This window comes from Pelophylax lessonae (genome assembly GCF_965119305.1).
Source record: "Pelophylax lessonae genome assembly, chromosome: 8".
NCBI classification, from domain to species: domain Eukaryota; kingdom Metazoa; phylum Chordata; class Amphibia; order Anura; family Ranidae; genus Pelophylax; species Pelophylax lessonae.
In genome coordinates, this window is record NC_138775.1 from 265,207,251 (window position 1) to 265,222,154 (window position 14,904).

Below are 14,904 nucleotides of genomic sequence, written 5' to 3' on the forward strand. Positions count from 1 at the left end.
AGATCAGCAGTGATGGGACTCCGGGCCTGTTCATTCTTCACCGTTCCCTGCAGTAAAAAGGATTTTGTTAACGTAAAACTTTTCACCTATCTAAAGCTGCATGTTCCTGCAATCACCTACAATATATTGTACAATGGATATTGTTCTCCAATATTAATAATACCAATGATGAAAGACTTGACCTCAACTATTAAGGGCACATCTCACTAATTCTGGAAGACGTGGTTTTATTGGCTGAAGTTCGTCAACTCCACAAAATACAAGCTTTTACTCAATGGCCAATCATGGTCATGGGAGAAAAGACCAGACACGATCCTCTTCCTCCACAAATTTTAGCAAGAATTTAGAATCACCAAAAAAAAAAAAAAAAAACACCTTGGTCACTGCATGGAATCCGGTGAAGAAAACATTTTTTATATTTACTGGAATTGTGCACCAGGGATTATTTTTATTATTATTATTACAGATCTATATAGCACCAAGAGTTTGCACAACAGTTTACAAAATAAAGGGAGACAGTAATCTCCAGTACAATTCAATACAAGAGGATTGAGAGCTCCAATTGTGAGAGTTTACAATCTAAAATGAGCAGAAAGAAAAAAAAATTCCACCAACATGGAAACATTTCATTTCACTCAAATATGCATTAAAAAAAGTTGTTTTTTTTCTTCATTTTTTGGTGAGCATCTTTTTTTGTGGTTATATTTAAGGTGGTTTAGTTGACTTTATTTAATGTTCTTTGTATTTGTTTTTTATATATATATATATATATATATATATATATATTTTTTTTTTTAATATAAATTTTTATTGATTTTAATTAGGTCATACAAGTTATACCAACAAGATGTAAAAACAGCAAAAGGGAAAGAAAAAAAAAAAGAAAAAAACATTTATTTCAATCCCTTAAATGATTATTTTTATATATTTGATTGTTTTTTGGGTACTGTCACATTATATTTTTTTATTTGATATTTTTTTCACCTTGACACTGTCGTTTTTTTTCTTTCTGTATAATAAATCTTGAAATTTTGAGCCTAATGAGGGGCCATTTTTAGGCAGAAGAACAGGTTCAGGATAGTTGAAATTAGCTTCTCGAACACTCAGGAGCCATTTAAAGCCAATCGATCCCTTAAAAACCACAAAGACCCTTTTTTTGCCTTCTGTTATTGACTCTAATGCAGTTTGCTAAAAGTGCAAAATTCTGCTGGGATCTCACAATTTTTGCTGGAATTTCAGCTAAAATTAACTTTTTAATTTTCTTCATTGATACTGTCCACATGACTGCATGAGATTCTTCGCTATCTGTATTTTAGCATGTGTCCCTACTCCATGGGAATTATTAGAAATATATGAAATTCCAATTTTGATAGGGTCTGATTTATGATAGGGTCTTACAAGCCTGGACATCAACTTTACTGAGTTAAATATGTAAGCATCTATTGCTGATCTACAGTACTTCTGAAAATACTAGGTACCTGGCTGTCTCTGGCTTTGGAGTCACTGACCTGGTGCAAGTATGCAGATCAGCAAAGTCATCTGTAAACTTGTTCTGGGTTGATGACTTACCATGTAGAAAGTACAGAAAAAACGCTGTAAATGAGGAATGTAGATATGAGAGCAAGGTAAACCAAGGTGCTGCTGGGAAGTTCCAGCATTTACACAATTAAAACTGAATGTGTGTCCTGGGGTGTGTCCAGGTTTTTGCTTTCTGCGGCTTATTGAGCATGATGACGCAAACTCAGAAATGAGCACATGCACCTTTGCTGCACATGCATGGCTGTTAGATAACCATTTCTTTTTTTGCATTATGGTCTTTTGTATTTTTTTTTTCTTTTATCCTTAAGAAACTCCAGAGGAGAAATTTTAATACAGTAGTTTGTCTTTACTTCCTCCCTGATGGCTAAAACAACGGTCTCCCTCCTATTGGTTTATTCTACATCAACAACCTCCAAACCCTTATCATGGATGTGACCCTTTGCTTGCCTTTATCTGGCCCTTGAGGCATTGTTCCTCCTACTGACATCAGTGATGAGGCACCTTTTCTCCTATTGACACCAACGATGGGGAACTATATCTTCCATTGATGCCAACAATGGGACACTATTCCTTCCATTGGCACCAATGATGGGGCATCATTACTTCCACTGACACCAACGTTGGGGCACTATTCCTCCCACTGACACCAATAATGGGGCACTATTCCTTCCACTGACACCAATGATGGGACACTATTCCTTCCATTGGCACCAATGATGGGGCATCATCACTTCCACTGACACCAACGTTGGGGCACTATTCCTTCCACTGACACCAACACTGGGGCACTATTCCTCCCACTGACACCAATGATGGGGCACTATTCCTTCCACTAACACCAATGATGGGACACTATTCCTTCCATTCGCTCCAATCATGGGGCTTTATTACTTCCACTGACACTAACGATGGGACACTATTCCTTCCATTGGCACCAATGATGGGGCATCATTACTTCCACTGACACCAACGTTGGGGCACTATTCCTCCCACTGACACCAATGATGGGGCACTATTCCTCCCTCTGACACCAATGATGGGGTACTATTCCTCCCACTGACACCAATGATGGGGCACTATTCCTCCCACTGATACCAATAATGGGGCATTATTCCTCCCACTGATACCAACGATGGGGCACTATTCCTCTTCCTATTGGCCACAGGCACTATGTAATTTTTTACTTTTGATGACCACCAAGCCTGAAACATTGTCTATTCCCACGGGCCACATTCTGGCCAACCTAAAATCTGAAAGTCAGTAAACTGGCCCTTTGTTTAGAAAGTGTGGAGACCCCTGGTCTACATGATGGAGAATCCATCAGCATAAATCATTTGGCTTTGTAGATGCCCCTGCTATAGGTCAGGGGTCAACTGTGAAATCTGGGGCAAATTTTTCACTTTTACCCCTAGAGACATAAGAAGCCAATATAAAATTTAAAGTGCAAGTATGAAAATACTTTTTTTTGGATGGAATTGGGAAAGATTACATCCCTGCCGGCTTTTTTTTTTTTTTTTTCAGTCTGTCAGTCTCAGGAACCCAACAGGAAATAAGCCGAAGCCTCTACAAAGCGAGGAGAAATGCCCTATAAAGTTGGCCAATGGCCATATATTTATAGATAGGAACAGGCTAAATTAAAAATCTTAGAGATGCCTCCATCCATGGTAAACAGCGTGGATGGACGAATATCCCCTGCCAGCTATTGCATTCTGACAGCCACAGCTGTCAGAATTTCTGAACAGTGACTGCATATGATTGGCTGCCGTCACTGTTCAGCCAACAATCTTAAGATCAAAGTGTGTCAAGCCAGGTGGCGCCAGTGGGGTCACCCTTGGACCAAGTTTCAGCAGGAAATGGATCAATATTTTATTCATGTATAGCCAGCTTTAGGCAACACTCACAGGCACAAGTGTCCCTGTTGAAAGATTTTTACTTTTGTTGACTACCTGTTAATAAGAACAGCCTAAGGCAGTGATGGAGAACCTTGGCACCCCAGATGTTTTGGAACTACATTTCCCATGATGCTCTTGCACCATGCAGTGAAGTTGAGCATCATGGGAAATGTAATTCAAAAACATCTGGGATGCCAAGGTCCGCCATCACTGGCCTAGGGTGACAACCATGACTCCCTCCATAGATATAGTGGAGAAGTGATGTAGCCACCCAGGGGCAAGAAGTGGGTTATTTTCTGGAACACAAGGTGAAAATAAAGCAAAAGGAAAAAGAAAATGAATGCAGCCATCACATCACACCAAGAGCTAATAAGCTATAACATATTACATTTTAGGTTTTGTATTTACATACATTTTAGCCTTCAACCCAAAGACTTCCCCGGCAGTTCATTTTTTCTCCTTCTAGATGTCCTCAGTCTAATGGCCAGCATCATTCAAGCTACTTTTCTTGGACCTGCCCCCTGTCTGTGACTGGACAGTGAAAAGAGAAGTAGCACAGTGCTAAGCTCATCTCACCATCACTCTGCTCTCTCCTCCTAAAAGCATGCTCCTTGTCAGCACATGAACTGATTGGATCCTTGTGCTGATTTTGCTCTCACACTATAGCCTTGCTGCTGCCAGGTACATTTAATGATGTATTCATGGTTACGGGTCTGCATTAATTGGTGCCCCTTACAGTATGTCTGCCTAGAGTTCAGCCCTAACAAAAAATGAGATGACTCTTTGGTTAATGTTGACTTTAAAATATTTAATATTCCAGTGTGTTAAAAGACAAAAAAAAACAGCCATTTTTAATAGCCAGCTGTTACTATGCGACACAGATCTGAATGAACAATCCGTAATTCTTCCTGATTCAGGATAATTATCAGCCCGGAACGTGTGGAACCCGGCCAATCCTCCGACATTGACAAGGTTTTGAGTTTCGCACCTGTGGCAGTGCCAACCGGTCAAAAAAGCATCTTACAAAACACATTAGCTGACATGACTTGTTAATCACAAATGCTTAGGGATATTTAATACTTGAAGGATTAAGCCTTGGTTTCAAAATAATACATTAACTCATCGCATGCAAACATAGGAAGCAATACAATTCCCATCTGATAGTCGTGTTTAGAGGAACATGAGGTCTACGACGTGCACCCGACGCCAAGAATGTGACAAAACAGTTGTTTTACCCAATGCTTCCCGCTAATGTTTCTATAAATATTCCTCACGTAACTCTTACAGAGGCTGCAGACGATGCGAAACGTGGGTCCTTAAATACCCCGGATTTCCAGGCAATTAAAGAGGGCTTTCACCTTCACTTAAAATTCTATTGACCATCTTCTAACTACTGATTTTTCTGTTTTATGTATTTGATTTATTTATTACAGGTATTTTTTTAAAGCGCGGACAATTTACGCAGTGCTTTACGTATTTTGCATTCACATCAGTCCTTACCTTCAAAGAGCCTACAGTCCAAGGTTTCTTAATTCTACCTTATTGTTCACACTAGTGGTTCTAAACCTTATAGGACCTGGGTCCAGTAATGTTTACAAAAACTCTGATAACAGTGATAGGGCACTATTCCCACCACTAACACTAACGATGGGGCACTATATCTTCCACTGATACCAACAATGGGCCAATATCCTTTCCACTGACACCAACGATGGCACAGTATTCCTCCCCCTGACACCAAACATGGGGCACTATTCCTCCCACTGACACCAATGATGGCGCATTATTCCTTCCACTGACACCAACGATGGGGCACTATTCCTCCCACTAACACCAAAGATGGGGCACTATATCTTCCACTGACACTAATGATGGGGCACTATATCTTCCACTGATACTAACAATGGGCCACTATCCTTTCCACTGACACCAATGATGGCACAGTATTCCTCCCACTGACACCAAACATGGGGCACTACTCCTCCCACTGACACCAAAGATGGGGCACTATTCCTCCCACTAACACCAAAGATGGGGCACTATTCCTCCCACTAACACCAACGATGGGGCACTATTCGTTCCACTGATGGTAATCAGTTGGTGTCAGTCAGTTATTGAGACCTGGGTACAGTAATGTTTACAAAAACTCTGATAACAGTGATAGGGCACTATTTCCACCACTGACACTAACGATGGGGCACTATATCTTCCACTGAAACTAACAATGGGCCACTATCCTTTCCACTGACACCAATGATGGCACAGTATTCCTCCCACTGACACCAAAGATGGGGCACTATTTTCCTCCCACTGACACCAAAGATGGGGCACTATTTTCCTCCCACTGACACCAAAGATGGGGCACTATTCCTCCCACTGACACCAAAGATGGGGCACTATTCCTCCCACTGACACCAAAGATGGGGCACTATTCCTCCCACTGACACCAAAGATGACTGACACCAACTGATTGCCATCAGTTGAACGAATAGTGCCCCATCCTTGGTGTCAGTCAGTTATTGAGACCAGGGTCCAGTAAATTTTCGCACAACTTCAATACCCCAAAAGAAAAAAAAAAGGTAATACACAAGAAGAGTAACACAAAATATGTGTTCAAAAGTTGGAGGATGCTTGATGGGGCTGGGTGTAACAATGAGGGTTCTGAAAAGGGTTAAGGGACTCTGCAGCAGACTTGATGGCCCTGTAGGTAATGAGGTTTCTGGAGAGAGCACAGAGCAACTGTTGGGCATGTGTACTCTGAAGGGGTCTCAAAGTCTCTTTAGGAGGCTGGGGGCTTTCCAGGGGCACTGTGGAAGACTGGAGTGTACTTCAGGGACTGGGTGGGGCACTGTGAGACATTGTTGGAGGCTGAAGGCACTATTGCTGGAGTCTGGGGGTACTATTGGTGGACATTGTTGGAGGCTGGGGGCACACCAGTCTGGGGGGCTGGTGGCTCTGCAGCAAGCTAGGGACACTTCAGGGGCTGGGGGGCATTGTGGGAGGTTGAGGGGTATTGTGGGCACTGAGGGTTCTCAGGGCTTGGGGGGCACTGTGGGAGCTTGAGGGGCATTGTGGGGGCTGACAACTCTCAGCGGGACTTGGGGCACTGTGGAAGATTGAGGGGCACTGCAGGCAGTTTTTGGGACGTTGGGTGGCACTGTGGGAACTGTAAGGCACTGTGGGAGGTTGGGAGATCAGCAATTGGCTGGAGGCCTGGGAAGAGAGGCCATGGGCCAGCAGTGGACCACTACCCTAATGAAGGAGAACCATTGCTCTACACTATATGCAAACTAAAGCTGGAAAGGAAAACAACTAAAAACAAATTAAATATATTCCAGATAGCAAGAATAACTGTGGCAGTGCTGAATTGTAATTTTTACTGGCAAGTACACTTGCAGAGCACTTGAAGCACAAGTTCTAGTTGATACTTTTTAAAATTGTAGCACATTTGTGTGGCAAGTCTCTAGCAAGAGCAAAGTTGCGGTGGTGAGTCTACAGCAAGAGCTCTGCAAGTCCACAGCATGAAAATTCAGCCACAGTGCCCCCTGTGGTGGGATGACAATTGCACAACATAACTGAACCAGAACTTGCAGCAGATTTGCAGAATGTTTGCAAAGAAAGTTGATCTAGAGTCATGCAATTCGGACTTGCTGCAATTGTGCAACAAACGTGTGAAGCCTTACAAGTCTAGCAATATTTTAGCAAGTGATTTTCAAACTTGCAGCACAATTGAATAGCAATATCTGGGATATAAAGAATACATTTTATTTGTCAAAGTATTTGCATTTCTGTCTATCCTGTCCTGTGATTTACACAGTTCTGCCATAGAGCACAGCCCTGTCTAGCAGAGGAGGGGCCTGATCTTTTAACTGGACTGTGAAAGGAGAATAAGCAAACTGATAGGCTTATCTCTCTGTCACTCTGCTCTCTCCTCCTATTCGCGTATCCCTTGCACTACAGCACACTCAAATGGTTCCTTGTGCTGCTTCTCCCTTCCCCCTCAGTAGTTGACGAAGTTGTGACGCGCAAATATTTACACTTTGGGCCCAATTTTGACATTTCACTTAGGGGTGTACTCACTTTTGTTGCCAGCGGTTTAGACACTAATGTCTGTGTGTTGAGTTATTTTGAGGGGACAGCAAATTTACACTGTTATGCAAGCTGTATACTTCTGATGATTTCTTCAGTGTTGTCACATGAAACATATAATAAAATATTTACAAAAATGTCAGGGGTGTACTCACTTTTGTGAGATATTTGTGTGTGTGTATGTATATATATATATATATATATACACACACACACACAAATATCTCACAAAAGTGAGTACACCCCTGACATTTTTGTAAATATTTTATTATATGTTTCATACACACATATATATATATACACTCATACGTCTATTTCGCAAAGACAACCTATGGATATGACACTGAGCATGTGCACTCAACTCCTTTGGTCAACTATGGCGAGGCCTGTTCTGAGTGGAACCTGTCCTGTTAAACAGCTGTATGGTCCTGGCCACTGTGCTGCAGCTCAGTTTCAGGGTCTTGGCAATCTTCCTATAGCCTAGGCCATCTTTATGTAGAGCAACAATTCTTTTTTCAGATCCTCAGAGAGTTCTTTGCCACGAGGTGCCATGTTGAACTTCCAGTGACCAGTATGAGAGAGTGAGAGCGATAACACCAAATTTACCACACCTGCTCCCCATTCACACCTGAGACCTTGTAACACTAACGAGTCACATGACACTGGGGATGGAAAATGGCTAATTGGGCCGAATTTGGACGTTGTCACTTGGGGGTGTACTCACTTTTGTTGCCAGCAATTTAGACATTAATGGCTGTGTGTTGAGTTATTGTGAGGGGACAGCAAATTTACACTGTTATACAAGCTGTACACTCACTACTTTATATTGTTGCAAAGTGTCATTTCTTCAGTGTTGTCACATGAAAAGATATAATCTTTTCTATAAAAGATATTATAAAATATTTACAAAAATATCAGGGGTGCACTCACTTGTGTGAGATACTGTATATACAGTATATATATGTCTATCTAAAGAAGCACATTGCACATCTTCACCGGCTTTCTGATATTGACATTAATAGACCACACTTGAGCCATGTGCTTGGGCACAGCCACTTTTAGTTTCTACCATATATGCATATGACAGGAGACCGCTGGAAGACTGGAAAACAGTTGTCACCCCACAAAAGTAAGGGCTTCTGAACAAGAGCCTTCATTGCATGATCACCGAGGATTATTTTGATGAAAAAGGCATAAAAAAAAAAAAAAACTGATTTGATACCACATTAAGCGCCGGTTCACACTACCGCGACGACTTACATTGAAGTCTATGGCGGTCGCCTACTGGTCGCCCCAAAGAAGCTCCGGACCCTTTTTCTAGGTCGGAGCGACTTGTGTCGCTCCTATTAGAACGGGTCCGCAGCTTCCCTATGGGAGGCGACCTGCGGCGACCTGTGAGGCGACCAGGTCACCTCACAGGTCGCCCTAGTGTGAACCGAGGCTGAAGGATACTTATAGTCATAATATGCAGTTTCATTTTATAACATCAGTACTATAATAATAATAATAATAATAATAATACAAACAATAGTTAGAGACTTGGGGACCAGGTCTATTGTAAATCTTCTCTCCTATGTGTAAAAATCTATTTTTTTTTTGTTAGAAAATTACTTAAAACCTAAAAATATATATTTTTTATAGCAGAGAATAAAATGGTGGATGTTGCAATTTTTTATGTCACACAGTATTTGTACAGCGGTTTTTCAATGCAATTTTTTTTAAAAAAAATACACTTTAATAAAGTTTAATGCACAAAAACACAATATAATACCCAATTGTTTGGTAAAATTTAAACTATGATGTTACGCTGAGTAAACAGATACCAAACATGGATTGGAAAGAATTGTTGGGATTTTAAGGGTACTTTACATCAGACAACACTAATTTCATTAAAAACGAATAATTTATTCAGAAATCAATAAAAACATATTTGTATGCCAAAAAGAAAGCACAATGACACTTAGGGTTAAATTTATATAGGTCCTGCTTTACATAACTATTCTGATAGCGTAATCCTACGCTACCAGAATACAGTCATGTAACCAGAATACAGTCATGTAACCAGAATACAGTCATGTAAAGCAGAACCTATCTGAATTTAACCCTAAGTGTCATTGTGCTTTCTTTTTGGCATACAAATATGTTTTTATTGATCTCTGAATAATTGATACATTTTTAATGAAATTAGTGTTGTCTGATTTAATGCACCCTTAAAATCTCAACAATTATTTCCAATCTAGTTCAAATATATTGGATGGGGGGCGGTAATTAATTGGTGACTCACCCATGCTCACTTCCAAACTAAAATACCAAACATGTCACGCTTTAAAATTGCGCATGCCTGTGGAACGACAACAAACAATGTAAATTATTTACAGGCAATGCTTTAAAAGCCTTTACAAGTTACCATTTCAGATTTACACTGGAGGTCAGGTGTTAGATCTATTAGTCTCATTCAGATATTCGCTATAAAGCCTCACATCTGTGGTGCTATCGCAGTTTACATACTGATGCAGGACCGATGCATGAGCATGGGGGGGACGGGGGGGCTTTAACATTTTTTTTTTATATTGATCTATTTTATTTTTACACCGTAAGTTTAAGGCCCGTACACACGTACCGATTGTCGGCCGAGCGATCGGCCGTCTTTTATCCAGTGCTGTCGTGTTGGTTGAAATGTGCTCTAGACTGCACACGAATTTTGTCGGCCAACAACAACCAACTTCAGAAGTGATGTCATGTGATGGTTAACTTTCCTTGTGTTTTTTCTTCTCTGAGCATGCCCAGTCTTGCTCATCTGGCTTTTGTCGGCCGAAATCCGTACTGACTGACGAACAATCGGGCGTTCTGGTGTTGGCCAACAAAAATTTTATAGCATGCAGACCAGATTTTGTTCGGCCGAAAAGTCGCAGTCGGTTGTCGGAAGCATCATACTAACAAGCCGACAATCGGCCGATCGGACGTTGGCCGAATATTTACGGCCGACAATCGGTACGTGTGTACGGGCCTTTACTTTTTTGAGCACTCCTATTGTTATCGCATGAAATCTAAACATCACTTGCAATAGCAATAGCAGTGACAGGTCCTTTTTACTGTGACATCTGGGGTCTATTAGACCCCAGATGTCTCCTCTGCCCTTCAAAGCTTTGGATCATACCAAGATAAGTATAATCCATTGCTTTTTACAAACAAATAATGGTTTGTTTAGAAATGGTGAAAATGAAAGTGACGAAATACTCAAAACTCAAAGTGACGCAATATGGTTTCTTAGACCATAGAGATGATTTTGTGATTTTTTTTTTTTTTACACCAAAAATATGTAGCAGAATACATATTGGCCTAAATTTATGAAGAAATTGGATCTTTTATGGGATATGTTTTCAAGCAGAAAGTAAAAAAAAAATATATATATTTTTTTTTACATTTTTCATGTTAAAGCGGAGTTCCGGGCAGAGAAACGTTTTTTTCCTGAACATACCCCCGGGACAGTCAGGGCTAGCACATTCCACAATGGCTAGCCTCTGATCTGTCCCGGTTCGCACTTACCTTTTAGAAGAAATACTTACTTAGAAATTTTCTTCCACAGCGTTTCCATCTCGGTTGTGGGCAGCTGAAGCCGGCGCGGTCCTCTTCTCTGTCTTCTTCCGCGTCTTCGTGTCCCAGAATGCACTGCACCGGCCCCTCTCATCACTTCCGGTGCGGCGCCGCATTCCTAAACAGCTTCTGGGCATGCCCAGAAGCTGTTTAGCAGGGGAATGCGGCGTCGCCCGGAAATGACGAGCGGGGCCGGTGTGGCGCATTGATTCCTGGGAGCTATGACGTTTAGCTCCCAGGAATCATCGCGAGGCAGGAAGTGACGGGGTGAGCCTCGGCGCTGGAGGAGGAAGCTGTCATAGGTGAGTATTTACGATCTTCAATAAAAAGGTGAGTAAACAAAAAAAAAAAAAAATAACTATCCAATTCCTTTTCAGGTGCGGCATACCTAGCGGAGGGGCACAAAAAAAAAAAATCTTTTTTGTGCCCGGAACTCCGCTTTAAGTGAAAAGAATTAAAAAACCCAGTAGTGATCAAATGCCACCAAAAGAAAGCTCTATTTGTGTGAAATAAATGATATAAATTTCATTTGGGTACGGTGTTGCTTTCTCATTGTTGTGAAATCATAGCAGGTCAGTACAACCAGGCATGAGGCGTGTACTTGATGCAGATTGTGTGTACATCTAACTGTAGTATATTTTATTTCTATATAACAGAAAAAATGTACTGTGTAACCATTTACCCCTGAAGAAGAAAAATACATGATCTTTCGAAACGCGTTGGGTTCACATCTCTGTCATCACAGTTGTTTTGAGGTTATATTTACACAACAACACTGTATTTGTCAACCTCTATGCTATGTCTTTTTATTGAACTTTTGTATTGTATTGTCTTTTTTATACATATATGTAAATTAAAATTTATATACTTTTTAATTGCTTTTTTGATATTTGTTGCCCAAAAAAATCCCATATTGGGGGGTCTTGCCAATAGAGTTTAAACTTTAGGGATGAGGGCACTATTTACCAGAACCTAGCAGCTATCTGTATTATTCATGACCGTGCAATTGTCAGTTAAATGAATGCAGTGCCCACAAGCGGCCTGGTCATGAAGGGGGGTACATCTTCTGGATATGGTACTCGGCCCTCATTGACCCCAGCAGTGGCGTAGCGTGGGGGGTGCTGGGGGGGCCAGCCGCACCGGGCGCAAAATCTGGGGGGGGGCGCAGTGTCATGCTGCCATTTAGGAGCCTGCTCAGCCATCCTTAGTGTAGGAATGAATCAGGTAGTTCTCTGTAGTGGTCAGTGTAATTGTCAGGTAGGTTTGGGTAGTGGTCAGGTAGGTCAGTGTAGGAATCAGGTAGGTCTGTGTAGTGCTCAGGTAGGTCTGTGTAGTGCTCAGGTAGGTCTGTGTAGTGGTCAGGTAGGTCAGTGTAGGTGTCAGTATAGAAATTAGGTAGGTCAGTGTAGTGATCAGGTTGGTTAGTGCAGGAATAAGGTAGGTCAGTGTAGGTGTCTGTGTAGTGGTCAGGTAGGTCTGTGTAGGTGTCAGTATAGTAATCAGGTAGGTCAGTGTAGGAATAAGGTAGGTCTGTTTAGTGATCAGCTAGGTCAGTGTAGGTGTCAGTGTAGTGGTCTAGTAGATTTGTGTAGGGGGCGCAAATTACTTACCTTGCCCTGGGCGCTGAAAACCTACGCTACGCCACTGGACCCCAGCTCTTAGCTCTGCCCCCATGTGATGGGAATTTCGCACACCTGCTAGAAGTCAGGATTTGAGGTGGGGTGCGATCTTTTCAGACACCTTGCTATTAGCGATTTTGGCTTTAGTCCATATTTCCAACCTTCACACACACACACCTATCTACAACATGGATCTGCCGAGCTGTTCCTTCACATTTCTATTAGAAACGCTGCGCTAATCCTCTGTGCCACACCAAACCACAATCAGTCAGGATTTTTTTCCATTGTTTATTCAAGCTCCGATTGCTACAAAACGTTTTCAGTGCTGTGGCTAAATTATCTTCTGATCACACAGCTGTACAAATCTGTTGTACATGCCTGTTGCATATGTGCAAAATTCCACTTAGAGTAGATGGAAACCCTAACTCAATGGCATTCAGACCACTAATGCACCGTGTATCATAAACAAGTGTATTTTTTTTTAATATATATATATATATAAAAATACTTTTCACCCTTTTTTATTATTATTTGTATGGGTTTTTTTTGCATCTTAGTGCTGCAGATCTCCAGCAGCCTCTTCTGGTCTACAAGCTATGGCTGCACGCCTTTCTCAGGGGAGGGTTTCCTGATGGTGACAACAGGGGGCAATACCTGTGTTGGAAAGGACCACTTGTAGTCTCCATTGGGAGCCTTTGTGAGTGACTGACAACTCAGGAATACAATAGGGATACAAGGATAGAGTGTTGTCACCCTGTAACAGGAAGTTCCTGAACAAGGACCTTTATGGTGGGGTTCCCAGTTTTTATATAAAGCGAAAGCCACTGATTTTAAATGATTGAAGATTACTTTTGAAATTATGTTAACACATAAACATTTAGATGAGATTTTAGGGATTGGGTTTACATAGATTATAAAGGGCAACTCCCGACAAATAAAATCACCAAAAGACTAAGGAGACTGCAGCTGTGCAAAAAATTCCACAAAACGCATCTTTATTTGGCATGTTATATAATCCATTGAAGCATGGTCCAGGTAGTTCTCAGTGTTCGTAGGAGGGGGACATACTAAGGCTGCCTTTCTTAATCAAGGTTCTGTGGAACTATAAGGTTCCTCTAGAGGTTGTTAGGGGTTCCTTGACCAATGAGCAAATTACGACTTTCAAATAAGTAACCATTGACATCAATGATCTTTTTAGCTATCTATAAGAGGGCATTCCTCCCACTGATCACCAATGTAAGGAGCATTCCTCCCACTGATCACCAATGTAAGGAGCATTCTTCCCACTGACCACCAATGTAAGGAGCATTCTTCCCACTGATCACCAATGTAAGGAGCATTCTTCCTACTGACCACCACTGTAAGGAGCATTCTCCCCACTGATCACCAATGTAAGGAGCATTCTCCCCACTGATCACCAATGTAAGGAGCATTCTTACCACTGACCCCCAATGTAAGGAACATTCCTTCCACTAATCACCAATGTAAGGAACATTTCTCCCAGTGGCCACCAATATAAGTGACATTCTTCCCACTGACCATCAATGTAAGAAGAATTATTCCCACTGACCACCATTGTATGGAACATTCCTCTCAGTGGCCACCAATGTAAAGGGCATTCTTCCCACTGACCACCAATGTAAGGAACATTCTTCCCACTGTCCACTAATGTAAGGAACATTCCTCCCACTGTCCACCAATGTAAGTGGCATTCTTCCCACTGGCCACCAATGTAAGGAACATTCCTCCCACTGGCCACCAATGTAAAGAACATTCCTCCCACTGGCCACCAATGTAAGGAACATTCCTCCCACTGGCCACCAATGTAAGGGGCATTCTTCCCACTGACCACCAATGTAAGGAACATTCTTCCCACTGTCCACCAATGTAAGGAACATTCCTCCCACTGTCCACCAATGTAAGTGGCATTCTTCCCACTGGCCACCAATGTAAGGGGCATTCTTCCCACTGACCACCAATGTAAGGAACATTCCTCCCACTGTCCACCAATGTAAGGGGCATTCTTCCCACTGGCCACCAATGTAAAGAACATTCCTCCCACTGGCCACCAATGCAAGGGGCATTCTACCCACTGGCTACCAATGTAAGGAGCATTCTTCCCATTGACCACAAATGTAGGGAACATTCCTCCCACTGGCCACCAAAGTAAG